General features: G+C 45.8%; 1 protein-coding gene across 5 annotated transcripts in view; it reads right to left on the bottom strand.

Annotated features, from left to right (window-relative positions):
* Nucleotides 1-11,233, bottom strand: part of SAP30 (Sin3A associated protein 30) — a 105,030-nt gene that overhangs the window by 24,005 nt on the left and 69,792 nt on the right. The window contains exons 6-7 of one of the 5 annotated variants that reach the window (XR_003108093.2): nucleotides 809-962; nucleotides 623-710 (exon numbers count right to left, since the gene is read on the bottom strand). The exons of 3 other annotated variants lie outside the window; for them this stretch is intronic. The gene's annotated coding sequence lies outside the window, so the exon portion shown is untranslated. Of the gene's footprint in view, nucleotides 1-622; nucleotides 711-808; nucleotides 963-11,233 lie in introns of those variants that run through there. One more of the 5 variants, XR_006549728.1, reaches the window with a different exon arrangement.

Raw genomic sequence — 11,233 nt, 5'->3', positions numbered from 1 at the left:
CTTGCCTCCAGGCGACCACTGCTGCCGTCGGCTGCCTTGTGCAGAAGCGTGGTCCTCAATAAACCCTTGCGTAGGATGTGGAGAAGGAGCAGGCGGGGCAGTGCTAAGAGCACTCGTGTTCTAGAGTCTACCCCGGTCCCCGGGGTCCTAGCCTTGCTGCCGTCAGGAATGCATGGGCGTTCTGTCTCCATGCCCTCACCTGACAGAGAAGGAACGATACACGGGCTTTGAGGTTTGACTGAGTAATTCACGAGGAAGAGCTCTGTAACTAGAAGGGCCGGATCGTGTCACAAGCTGTGAAGTTGGGATTCCTGACAGAAATCCAGTGGGAAAAAGGAAACCAAGGGCTCAGCCTACTGGGCATAGATTGATTTTATAGGGGTGTCAGCCTCTATTACCAGTGACTTCCTGGGGGTCTATCAACCCAAACCTACTAGGATCTTCCTTGGAGAAGGAGAATCTCAGAGGAACTATTTCCTTCTCAAACACCATGAGGAGAACTTAAATGTTTTCCCAGAGTTCCTGGTCAGGACTTTAGAGAGAAGACCAGGGTTCTGACACAGGGCTGCCAACGTCACATGCAGGGGCTCCCTGATTCGGGCTGACTCGCCAACCTGCTCACCCCTGGTAGGTGGCTTCAGTTTACATCCCAGCTTTGCTGTTTGCTCTCACATGAGTCTGCTTCCATAACCAAACTTCAGTTTCCTCATCTACAAAATGGGAATACCAAAACATATTAGATGCTTGTTACCCTCAATCCCATTCCTCCTAGTCTGTCAAAAAAAAAAAAAAAAAAAAGAATACCTACAAGATCAGAGACCACTGGTTCATGTGCTGGAGACTTGGGGACTGGGCCTCACTTCCAGCATCCTCGCAGGGCCAGGAAGAGATGAAAGCTGATTTAGAGATGTGCCCTGGAGAAACAGCTTCAAACGTTGTGTAGGATGGGACTCTTGGATGACCTCAAACCAAAGAGACAGGATTGTGAAGTAGACAAAGTCTGTTTTCAGTTCCTTTGTCTCCTAATTCCAGGGCCCTTCTCCCTCCCGAGAAGGTGTCCCTTCTTGGACACCAAGGGACTTGGTATCCCTTGGCTGCTCGTGGAGGCACTGGGTTGTCTTCCCCTCCCGCGGAAGCCCAGTGGGCAGGGTAGGTCTCAGCCCCAACCCTCTCATCTCACCCATCCTCATCACAACTTCCTTATGCCCAAAGCTACCCTCAGTTCAGATGCTTCTCGAGGAAGTTAAGGAGCTAGTAAGCTTCTTGGACTTTCCCTGTTCAAGATAGTTTGCAGTTCCTCCTGTAGGAGATTTTAAGGCTAAGGCACCACCAAGAAGCCCTTTTCCTATCTTTCCTAATCCCATCTTAAACCCACATGTGAGAAGATCTTGATCTGCAAAAGAGGCGAAGTAAAAAGCAGCCACTCAGTGCTTGCCATTGGCTGAAGCCACCAGCGCTGCCTGGGCCTCACTTGAGCTCTGTCGGTGGCTTGTGAACCCGTTACTAGGTTTCTGAGATTAGCCTTTAGGAATTTCTAACTTTAAAAAAAAAAGGATTTTGAAAATAGGCTGGTATGGTACTGTTTTTTTAAGGCTATAAACTATGTAAGGGTCCACTTAGCCTACCGACAGGAGAGGCAGATCTTAGCCCAAAGCACTGCCTCTGCATTCCCTGGTCTAAGACAGGAGATGTTGAGAAAGCGGGGGAAGTCCTTTCAGCCTTAAAGGTTGGGAACAAATCAGTGCTGAAGTGGCAAAATAAAACCACCCATCAAGAAAGCTGCCAAAGGACCCAGCCTACCTCAAAGGCCTCTCCCCCCACCCCCTGAAAACAGTGTAGCAAGAAAGCTGGCCCCCGCCTGCCTGCCCAGCATGGGCACACGGGACAGCAAGCGGCCAGGTAGGAGGGGAAATCCCTGGTCACAGGACCCAGGGAAAGATGCTCAAGAGTGGAGACATTTGTGGGCCATTGGAGCCAAGGGGATGATGCCAGGGTTGCTGGGTCGCTGCAGATGGAGTCCTGATGCTCTGTGACAAGCTGAGCTGACTGCTAGGAGGCCCCCCACACAGACCCCACACAAGCTTTCCATGCCCCATCCCACACCCCGCCCCACAGAAAGCCCTTATCATCTGTCACCCGGGTATTTTCAGCCACACTTGGCTACAGGGAGGAACACACAGTATCATCCTTGACTACAAAGGACATCAGGGCCAGAACTCAGGCCCTTGGAGTTGGAAGATAGCCTTGTTAGCTACTGTGGAGGCCAGATCCTCTACTGTCAGTCGAGCCTGTCAAGTTATTTATACCTGCAGTGACTCACACGACATCACACACCCCCACCCCCATGCTCCTGCTCTTGGCTGCTTCCCTGTGACACCTCAGAGTGAAAGTGAGCCTGTTGTGCACAGGGGCACTTCCGGCATTGGCTGGATGACCACTGTGGGATTGAAGCCTCGCATTCTGGCAGCCTCTCCACCTCAGCCCATCTCTAATTCCCTGGGGAACTGAATCCATGGCACAGAACACTATCTCATCCTTCATTATGGAAACTCTGAAAGCCTCCCAATAGGATAAATCACTCCGTGAGACTCCTTCAACGCCCAGGCTCGACCGTGCCCGCAAAGAGTCTTGAAGAACCTGCACAAGGAGTCTGTTGTAAGCATGTACAAATAGATGACACAATTCCAAGGCTTACACCCTCCGCCAAGTTAAACTGCTGCAGAGCAGCTGTGCAGATGTGAAGTGATGCCTGGCACCTCCGGAGATCCATAAATCAGCCCCGGCGCACTTTCATCCAATTAGAAGAGTCTTAGAAGAAAAATCCGCAAATTAAGATGTGTCTAAAACATGGAATGACATCGCCCTCCCTCTCCAAATGCAAAAATAAATACTAATAAATCTTCATTTTGCTGGGGCTTCTTTTCAAGGGACATGAGTTTTCCAGCACCTGAATCCTGGCAGAAAACCTCGTTCTGAAGAGAGTCGCATTGGGCAGGTTGGTTTATCTTTCTGTACGTTGCAGGCAAAAGAGAGGAGATGATTCAACCTGAGAGGCAGCTGTTCTTCAAAAGGAGTTGACGGGTAAGCCAGAGGCCAAACTTCCCGTGAAAATTATACGTTCAGGGCCCTGTCTCTGCGCAGTCTGTCCCTTTGTTCTGACTTGTTCATCTGTAGCACAGTGATACATGGCAGAGGTCAGATGGCCAGGCCAGCAGATGCCTCTCTCCAGCTTTGGTCGGCCTTGGGTGAATAAGCTTAGCTGGAGAAGTCAGGTCAGACCAAGACGGAGTGAAGTTGCATTATTAAGAATGCTGAAGTGGTCACCCCAGTAGGAGACTGAGTTTTAGGTTACTGGGGAAAGCGGAATCATCTTTGAGTCTAAACAAGCTGATAACTCTCAGCTTCTCTTTAGCTGAGCCATGTCAACACAGACAATCCAGTCCACAGCCTGAATGACCCTAGGGTGGCATAGAGGCTGCCACTAACATAAGTTAATTGAGCCTTTGCTTTGTGCTCAGTATGGCACTCGGTACTGAGTAGGGATAAAAAGGAAAGTGTAATTATGTCCTCATTTTATTAAAAAAAATTCATATTTATTTATTTGGCTATGCCAGGTCTTAGCTGCAGCATGTGGGATCTAGTTCCCTGACTAGGGATCAAACCCAGGCCACCTGCATTGGGAGCATGGAGTCTTAGCCTCTGCAGCACCAGGGAAGTTCCCCTTGCTTTCTTTTAATTCTCCTTTGCAGAGTACAGCCAAGTAACTTAGGCTAGCTCCAAAGAGACTTGCTTTTATAAGGAGACTGGGGGCTCTTCTGGGCTCCTCCCCTGTAGGTGGCCTTATGGTCTTTCACAACAGCTTTCAAGGTCAGTGTCAACAAGCATATAAACTGTTAGCTGAAGCTGTTAGAGGAGGGAGGAGAGAGAATGCTGTGTCTCTATAGAGAGAGATCCATTTCTTCTGTGGCTGACTCTTCATAGACAATTCTTCAATTTGTTGTTATTGTTTAGTCCCTCAGTTGTATCCAACTCTTTGCCACCCTATGGACTGTAGCCCACCAGGCTCCTCTGTCCATGGGGTTCTCCAGGCAAGTATACTGGAGTGGGTTGTCATTTCCTTCTCCAGGGGATCTTCCTAACCCAGGGACTGAACTCAGGTCTCCTGCATTGTAGGCAGATTCTTTACTGTCTGAGCCGCAAAGGAAGTCCAATTCTTCAATAGGAGCCCCCAAAATGTCATTTGAATAAGTTTATCACCTCTTCAGGGAACTACCAGAAAGAAATGGTTTTGATTTGGGAAAGTTTCTTTATTTAAAAATCTCCCTGTCTTAGAGTCAGGCACATTAAATCCTTCTACACAACTAATAAAATGAAAACATGATGCTCTTTTGGTGGCTGCCACTATTAGAAGGCAGATAAATATATGCTCTGTGGTTGGAACCAAAATTCTATCCTTCCTGATTATAGGAGCAAAACATTTTTATTGTAGAAAAGTTGGAAATTTTATGAAAATAAAACTTAAATCACCTAATTATTATTATTTTATAGTTTCATCCTATTCCTTTTCTGTGCACATATATTTTCACATGGCTGGAGTCACTGCACCTCCATTTCAGCATTCTGCTTTGTACCCCTGACATTGTGTTTCTAGTATCTTCATATTTTCTGAAGCACATTTTCAAGTTTGTGTTTCTGGACCCCTTTACACTCTTTAAAAATACTAAGTATCCTGAAGAGGTTTTGTTAGTTGTATTTATTGACATGAATCATATTAGAAAATTAAAAGGGTGAAATTTAAGATATATATTTACTATAGAAGTTCCCTGATGGTTAGGAATCCCCGTGCCCGTGCAGGGAACACGGATTTGATCCCTGCTCCAGGAAGATTCCACATGCGGTGGGGCAATGAAGCTCATGAGCTGCAACTACTGAAGCCCAGCACCCTAGAGCCTGTGCTCTGCAACAAGGGAAGCCACCACGATGAGAAGCCTGCACACCGCAACCAGAGAGTAGCCCCCTGGAGGCAACTCAAGGAAGCCTGTGCAGTAACAAAGACCCAGCACAGCCAAAGAAAAATAAAATGCCTTTGCAAGTTTCCTTAGTGTCTGACTTCATGGGAGGCAGCTGGTTCTCCTATCTTCTTGGGCAATCAGTCTACTATGATACGTTGTTTGGGGGAAATATATGAAGAAAATTCATCCTCTATCAGATATATCATTGGCAAAGGGAGAAGTGTTTTAACAGCCATCTCAGATCGTTGTAGCTCTTCTTCTCCGACTCTGAACCACAACTGGGCAAGTAGTGTTTGCTTCAAGTTTACATAATGTGATTTTTAAACCCTTCAGTGGACTTTGCATTCCTTCCAAAAGCTGACATGTTTCACAGTGCTATATCCAAAAAAAAAAAAAAATCACAGTAATTAGTAACGCCACTGACTCATCAGAAATGCCTCCAGTATTGAGACGCTATCAAGCTCTCACAGTAGCAGACACATTTTTCAAAATTCAAATTTTTGCTTGAAAGCACACTGTCACTGGCAACATTCCTTGAAGTAACTGGCTCACTTGGTTCATTTGAAAGAAAAGATATGCCAAAACTCAATCTGAATAACGGTAGTCTGTCTTTCAAGTAAAAACTGCTTAACGAAAAAAGAGGTTCATTTATCTTGGAATGTAGATAATGACACAAATGCTTATGCTTGTAGGACGTCACATGCGGAAGTGGTTCATGTGTCACAGAATAGTATGCATGCTCAGAGCTGAGATTGAATAAAAGTCACAATTTTTACTAATTCTTCAAGAACATGCTTAATTAAAGTGGGCTTTTTTGGGTTCCCGGGAATGCACGGCGATGGATAATGCAACGCTGACCAACACAGCTGGATACGCAGTGCAGTTTCACACTAAGGGACCAGCGGGTGTACCCACTGTTGCCTTTGTACCATCGGTGCAAACATCAACGCGGTGAAAAAGCAAACAGCGTGTTAGCATTATTATGACCTCACAGATCCTCTGAAATATGACACTTACATGGCTTCAGCCTAATCACAAAGAGGATAAATACTAGTATAATCCTCAGCAGCATGAGGGGCAGCATTTTTATTCTGTACTGTCTGAGTTTTAAGAAATAATCCTGTATGACTTTTACAGTTAATAAAGTGAAAAAATAATTGGCTTAGAAATACCTCCATTAAAAAAGTGCATTTGGGGCTTCCCTGGTGGTTCAGTGGTAAAGAATCTGCTTGCCAACGCAAGAGACATGGGTTTGATCCCTGATCCAGAAAGATTCCACATGCAGCGGAGCAACTAAGCCCGTGTGCCTTAGCTACTGAGCCTGCAGTCCTCAACAAGAAAACCCATCACAGTGAGAAGCCCACATACCACAGCTAGAGCAGGCCTGGCTCTCCGCAACCAGAGCAAAGCCCGTGTACAGCGACAAAGACCCAGTGCAGCCAAAAATACATAAAACTATTTTCAAAAAGTAGGTTTGCATGATGTCTTAACTTATCATGTGGGCCCAAATATCCTTAAAAGTCTCCTCAAAGAGTCTTGTGAAATGTCCCCTAAAAACCCCAGTCGGTTCTGAGATCTGCAAGAGTGCTTACTTCCTGCACTGAACACAGCGGAGGAATTATGAAGGTGGAAGACAAGAACTACATGTGATACATAGTCACAAGAATTTGAATTTGAAGAGATTGGCTCTATTCTGTCCTAATTATCAGTTATATGCTCTGTAAAAACAACTTTCTAGAAATACATCATATATGTTTGACTCAACATGGCATTTAAAAAAAATAATTTCTATAAAAAGTTGGACACTGGGTTCTGTATCAGAATTGTATTATGAACTGGGACTTCCCTGGTGGTCCAGTGGCTAAGACTCCATGCTCCCAATGCAGGAGGCCCAGGTTCGATCCCTGCTAGGGGAACTAGCTCCCGCATGCCACACTAAGACCCAGCACAGACTAATGATAAATGTTAAAATGAAATGTAATATGAAGTATATAATATTTCTTCAAAGAGAAGCCAGATTTAATTTACATCAATTTAACATCATTTTAAACATTTCAGAGGTATAAATATATCAATTAGTATGCTTTCTTGCAAGGAAAAAGGCTAACTGGTTTACCTGAGAAGAACATCAATTAATTCGTGTAGTTTGGAGACCAGATCAGAGTGGGCTTGGTGAGGCACGTCAGGGTCTCTCTCATCTCTGGATTCCCTCAGCCTTGTCATCCTGCCAGTGCTGGACCGTCCTCAGCCAGGGACTTCTGGTGCAGACCTCGGGGAAAGGCTTCCCTGACTCTAACACCCTGCCCCTTGTTTTCCTGGGGACCTTGCAGCGTCGGGAGCAGCCATCATGCACAATGACTGCTGCGAGTCAGCGTGGCTCGAAAAACATACTCTCTGTCCTCGAAACGCAGAGAGAAAGCTGAGGGCATATAGGCACACTGCATGAATCATATAAACTGTGCATCAAGGTTAAAGCACAGTCACAGACGTAGAGACCAAACATACAGACACCACGGGGGAAAGGGGGTGGGCTGGGATGAACTGGGAGACTGGGGTTGACATATATACATGACTATGTATTAAAGAAATAATTAATAAGAACCTGCTGTATAGCATAGGCAGCTCTACACAGTGCTCTCTGGTGACAAAAAGGGGGATATATGTATATATACAGCTGGTTCAGTTTGTTATACAGTTGAAACGAACACAACATTATAAAGCAATTATACTCAAATAAAAATTAATTAGAAAACCAAAAAACATGAGAGTTCAGAGAAGAAAGTCATCAATAAAGGCAAGGCAGAAACATCTCCCCAGGGCACAAATTCTCCTCTAGCTGTCTGGAGATGCAACACAAACCGCACTCTCTCCAGCCTCCCTGGGTCTGGGGGCTCGCTCTCCAAAGACAGGTGACCAGCACCTGCGGGTCAGTCTGGACCACCGGCACCACAGCTCTAACAGGATCATCCCCTGTTACAGCCTTAATCATCCCAGGATGCTAGGGCTGATTCTAGATAAAATATGGAATTTCATCATTGTTGTCCGACTTTGTTGATACAAGTCCTGGATCATTTTCCACCTGTTCTGTGGTAATTTCTTCTTGTTCTCGACTATTAGTATGTCTTCTAAGGGGTCTGAAAACACTCTTCATAAGAGGTAAAACTAGAAGCCTCATTCCAGTCAAGAGGTTTTACATTGAAAGAGATTAGAAAATCCTCGAGCTGAATGAGAAAGGAATTTGTGGGTTCTTCTCCCTTCTCGTCAAAACTACCACTTTTAGGCACTTTCTAACCTGATACTTTATTTTTTAATATAAATGTATTTATTTTAATTGGAGGCTAATTACAATTTTGTATTGATTTTGCCATACATTGACATGAATCAGCCCTGGGTGTACACGTGTTCCCCATCCTGAACCCCCCTCCCACCTCCCTCCCCATCCCATCCCTCTGGGTCATCTTAGTGCACCAGCCCCAAGCACCCTGTGTCATGCATAGAGCCTGGACTGGAGATTCGTTTCACATGTGATAATTTACATGTTTCAATGCCATTCTCCCAAATCATCCCACCCTTGCCCTCTCCCACAGATTCCAAAAGACTGTTCTAGACATCTGTGTCTAAAGGATGCATATTGAAAGGATCCAAAAATATGGAGAAACAGCCTTCAAATTCCTACCACATCTGCCCTCCAGGACTCCGCAGAACACGCAGACTGAAGCTGAGGTGATGACTTCAGATTTCTCATGAGTTTCATGAGGTGAAAACTAGATGGGAAGCAGCCATAGATTAAACACAAGGAAAGGATGCCAGACTGGTTGGTTTTAACATACACTGCGTGCATGTGTGTGTATGTGTGTGTGTTGCTCTGGGTGTCTTACATAGTAAACTGTTTAAAGATTATTCAGTAACAAGACTGCATGCTCTGGGAAGCTCAGGGAAAGTTTGCTTCTTTTCTAAAGTAAGTGGGCAGAGAGCTTACAGTAGAAAGAAGATGGTGAAAGCCGTACTTGATGTTAACACAAAAGACAGTCTGTCTTTCATGTTCTCCTGGATTCCATGGAGAGGAATTTTAACCTCATTACCGAGCCATAGACATTCCTGGTGAATTTGGGTGTGGGGGCAGAAGCGGTGGAGGGGGGAGTCAGCAGCAGGCCAGGACCCTAACTAATCACAGGTTTTGGAGATGCTTAGATGAGTGAGGCTATTAAAACCAAGGCACAAGATACACACACTACTATATGCTCAGCAGCAAAGAATCTACTGGCCAATGCAGGAGACGTGGGAGATGTGGGTTTGATCCCACATCTGGGTCAGGAAGATCCTCTGGAGGAGGAAAGGGCAACCCACAACAGTATTCTTGCCTGGAAAATCCCATGGACAGAGGAGCCTGGCAGGCTACAGTCCATGGTCACAGAGCAGGACACGACTTAGCAGCTAAATAGCAACAACGAATATACAAAAGAGATAACCAACAAGACCCTACTGTATAGCACTGGGGAAGCATAGTCAATAGCTTTTAATAGCCTATAATGGAAAAGAATCTGAAATGTATATATATAGCAGCACACCATTCATGGGGTCGCAAAGAGTCGGACACGACTGAGCCACTGATCTGATCTGATATATATATATATCTCAAAGTGATTCAGTTATGTAATATAAATATTATATATAATACATATATAAAAAACTGAATCATTTTGTTGTACACCTGAAATATTAATAACATTTAATATTGTAAATCAACTACACTTCAATTTTTAGGAGGGAAAAAAAAAAAACAAAACCAGCTCATGAAGGCAGGCTTGAGAGAAAACCGGAGAATGGTGCTTCATGAACATGCAAGCCCAGAAGCAGCGCGGCCTCTCCGTGCCGCCGTGAAGGTGCAGGCTCCGCCGCGCCCGGCGTCCCGCGCACCCTGGCACGCGGCCCGTGCCTGCTGCGCACAGTGCCCAGATGTGCGCACAGCTTCAAGCGTACGCATTACACGTGCAGATACTTCACGCACGTTTGTGGGCAGCATATACATTGAAGAAAACAGGAATGCACAGAGCAGGATTGTTTTGCTTCGGTGTGTAGGTGAACTCTGATGGAACTTGGTAGAACTCAGAGCGTTTATGAGCATGACGGATGACCCTCCGGGGGCTCGTTTCCCAGCCTCCCGGCTGCGCTGGAGCGCAGGCCTGGGGTGACAGCGCTGGGTACGGAAGGGACGAACAATGGGTCCTGTGAGTTCGCGGAGCTGGGGCTGCCCTGCCTGGGTGGGAGGTCCGAGCATCCGTCTTGAACAGCACATAATTCAGAGGGGAGTGGAGGGGTTCTTGTGGCATGTGGAAATAGCAACGGGGTAAAATGAGAGCGAATCATGAAAGTGCACTCAAATCACCCAATGTGCTGAGGATTGTTCATGTCAACAGATCCCCCCACTGAGAAGCCGCAAGCCTGGTGAGCTTCCCGATCAGATCCAGGGCCCGTCCGTGCTAAGTCCCCAGCAGCATCACCCAGGCTGGGAGGCACAGGTGACCAGCCGGCTCAGTTAGAAGATATGTAGCCTTTTCATCCCTTTAAAAACTTGTTCGCTTGAACTTTTAAAATACTAATACAGGTAAGTCAGCAGGACTGGTTGCTTCAGCTGCAAACCCAGAACAGGGCTGCCCCCTTGCTCCGCCTTCCCTCGGTCTGCCACAGTCACGGAGCCGCTGCACCCAAGCCCCCACTTCACAGGATCCCTGTTTTTCTTGATCTTAACAGATCTGGTGTGCTTTCCTCTGGCTGTGCGCAAAAAGTTCCTGACATCCTCAATTTTGTGACAGGTGGCAATGAGGTAGCAGGAAGAGAGGACACACTTTTGCACACTTTCCTTAGGAAGTGGTTGTTTGCTTCCTTGTTTTTGATACTGAGGCTGTCCTCTGCTCTAGATTTCATTTCAAAGTTACAAAGCAAGAAAACTGACCCAGCTAAAGGTCAGTGAGACTCTTTCTTGCTGCTCACCCTGGCTATGTTCTTTCAGATGTTCACAGGCAAATCTCATATGCTGGACAGAATATTCGTAAGGCCTTACTATTTTCAGAAACTATTAACAATGCAATGTAGATCATAATTCTATAGACCTTCTTAGGAATGGTATTACTGCGCCTCCCTTGGGTATCTATTTTACAGACTGCCAATACAGAGAGTATTTGGATCCAGCCTAAATCCTTCCTTCTGCAAATCAAACATAT

This window comes from Bubalus bubalis, chromosome 3, assembly GCF_019923935.1.
Source record: "Bubalus bubalis isolate 160015118507 breed Murrah chromosome 3, NDDB_SH_1, whole genome shotgun sequence".
NCBI classification, from domain to species: domain Eukaryota; kingdom Metazoa; phylum Chordata; class Mammalia; order Artiodactyla; family Bovidae; genus Bubalus; species Bubalus bubalis.
Note: the sequence above shows the minus strand (reverse complement) of the source record. Positions and strands in the feature narration are given on the sequence as shown.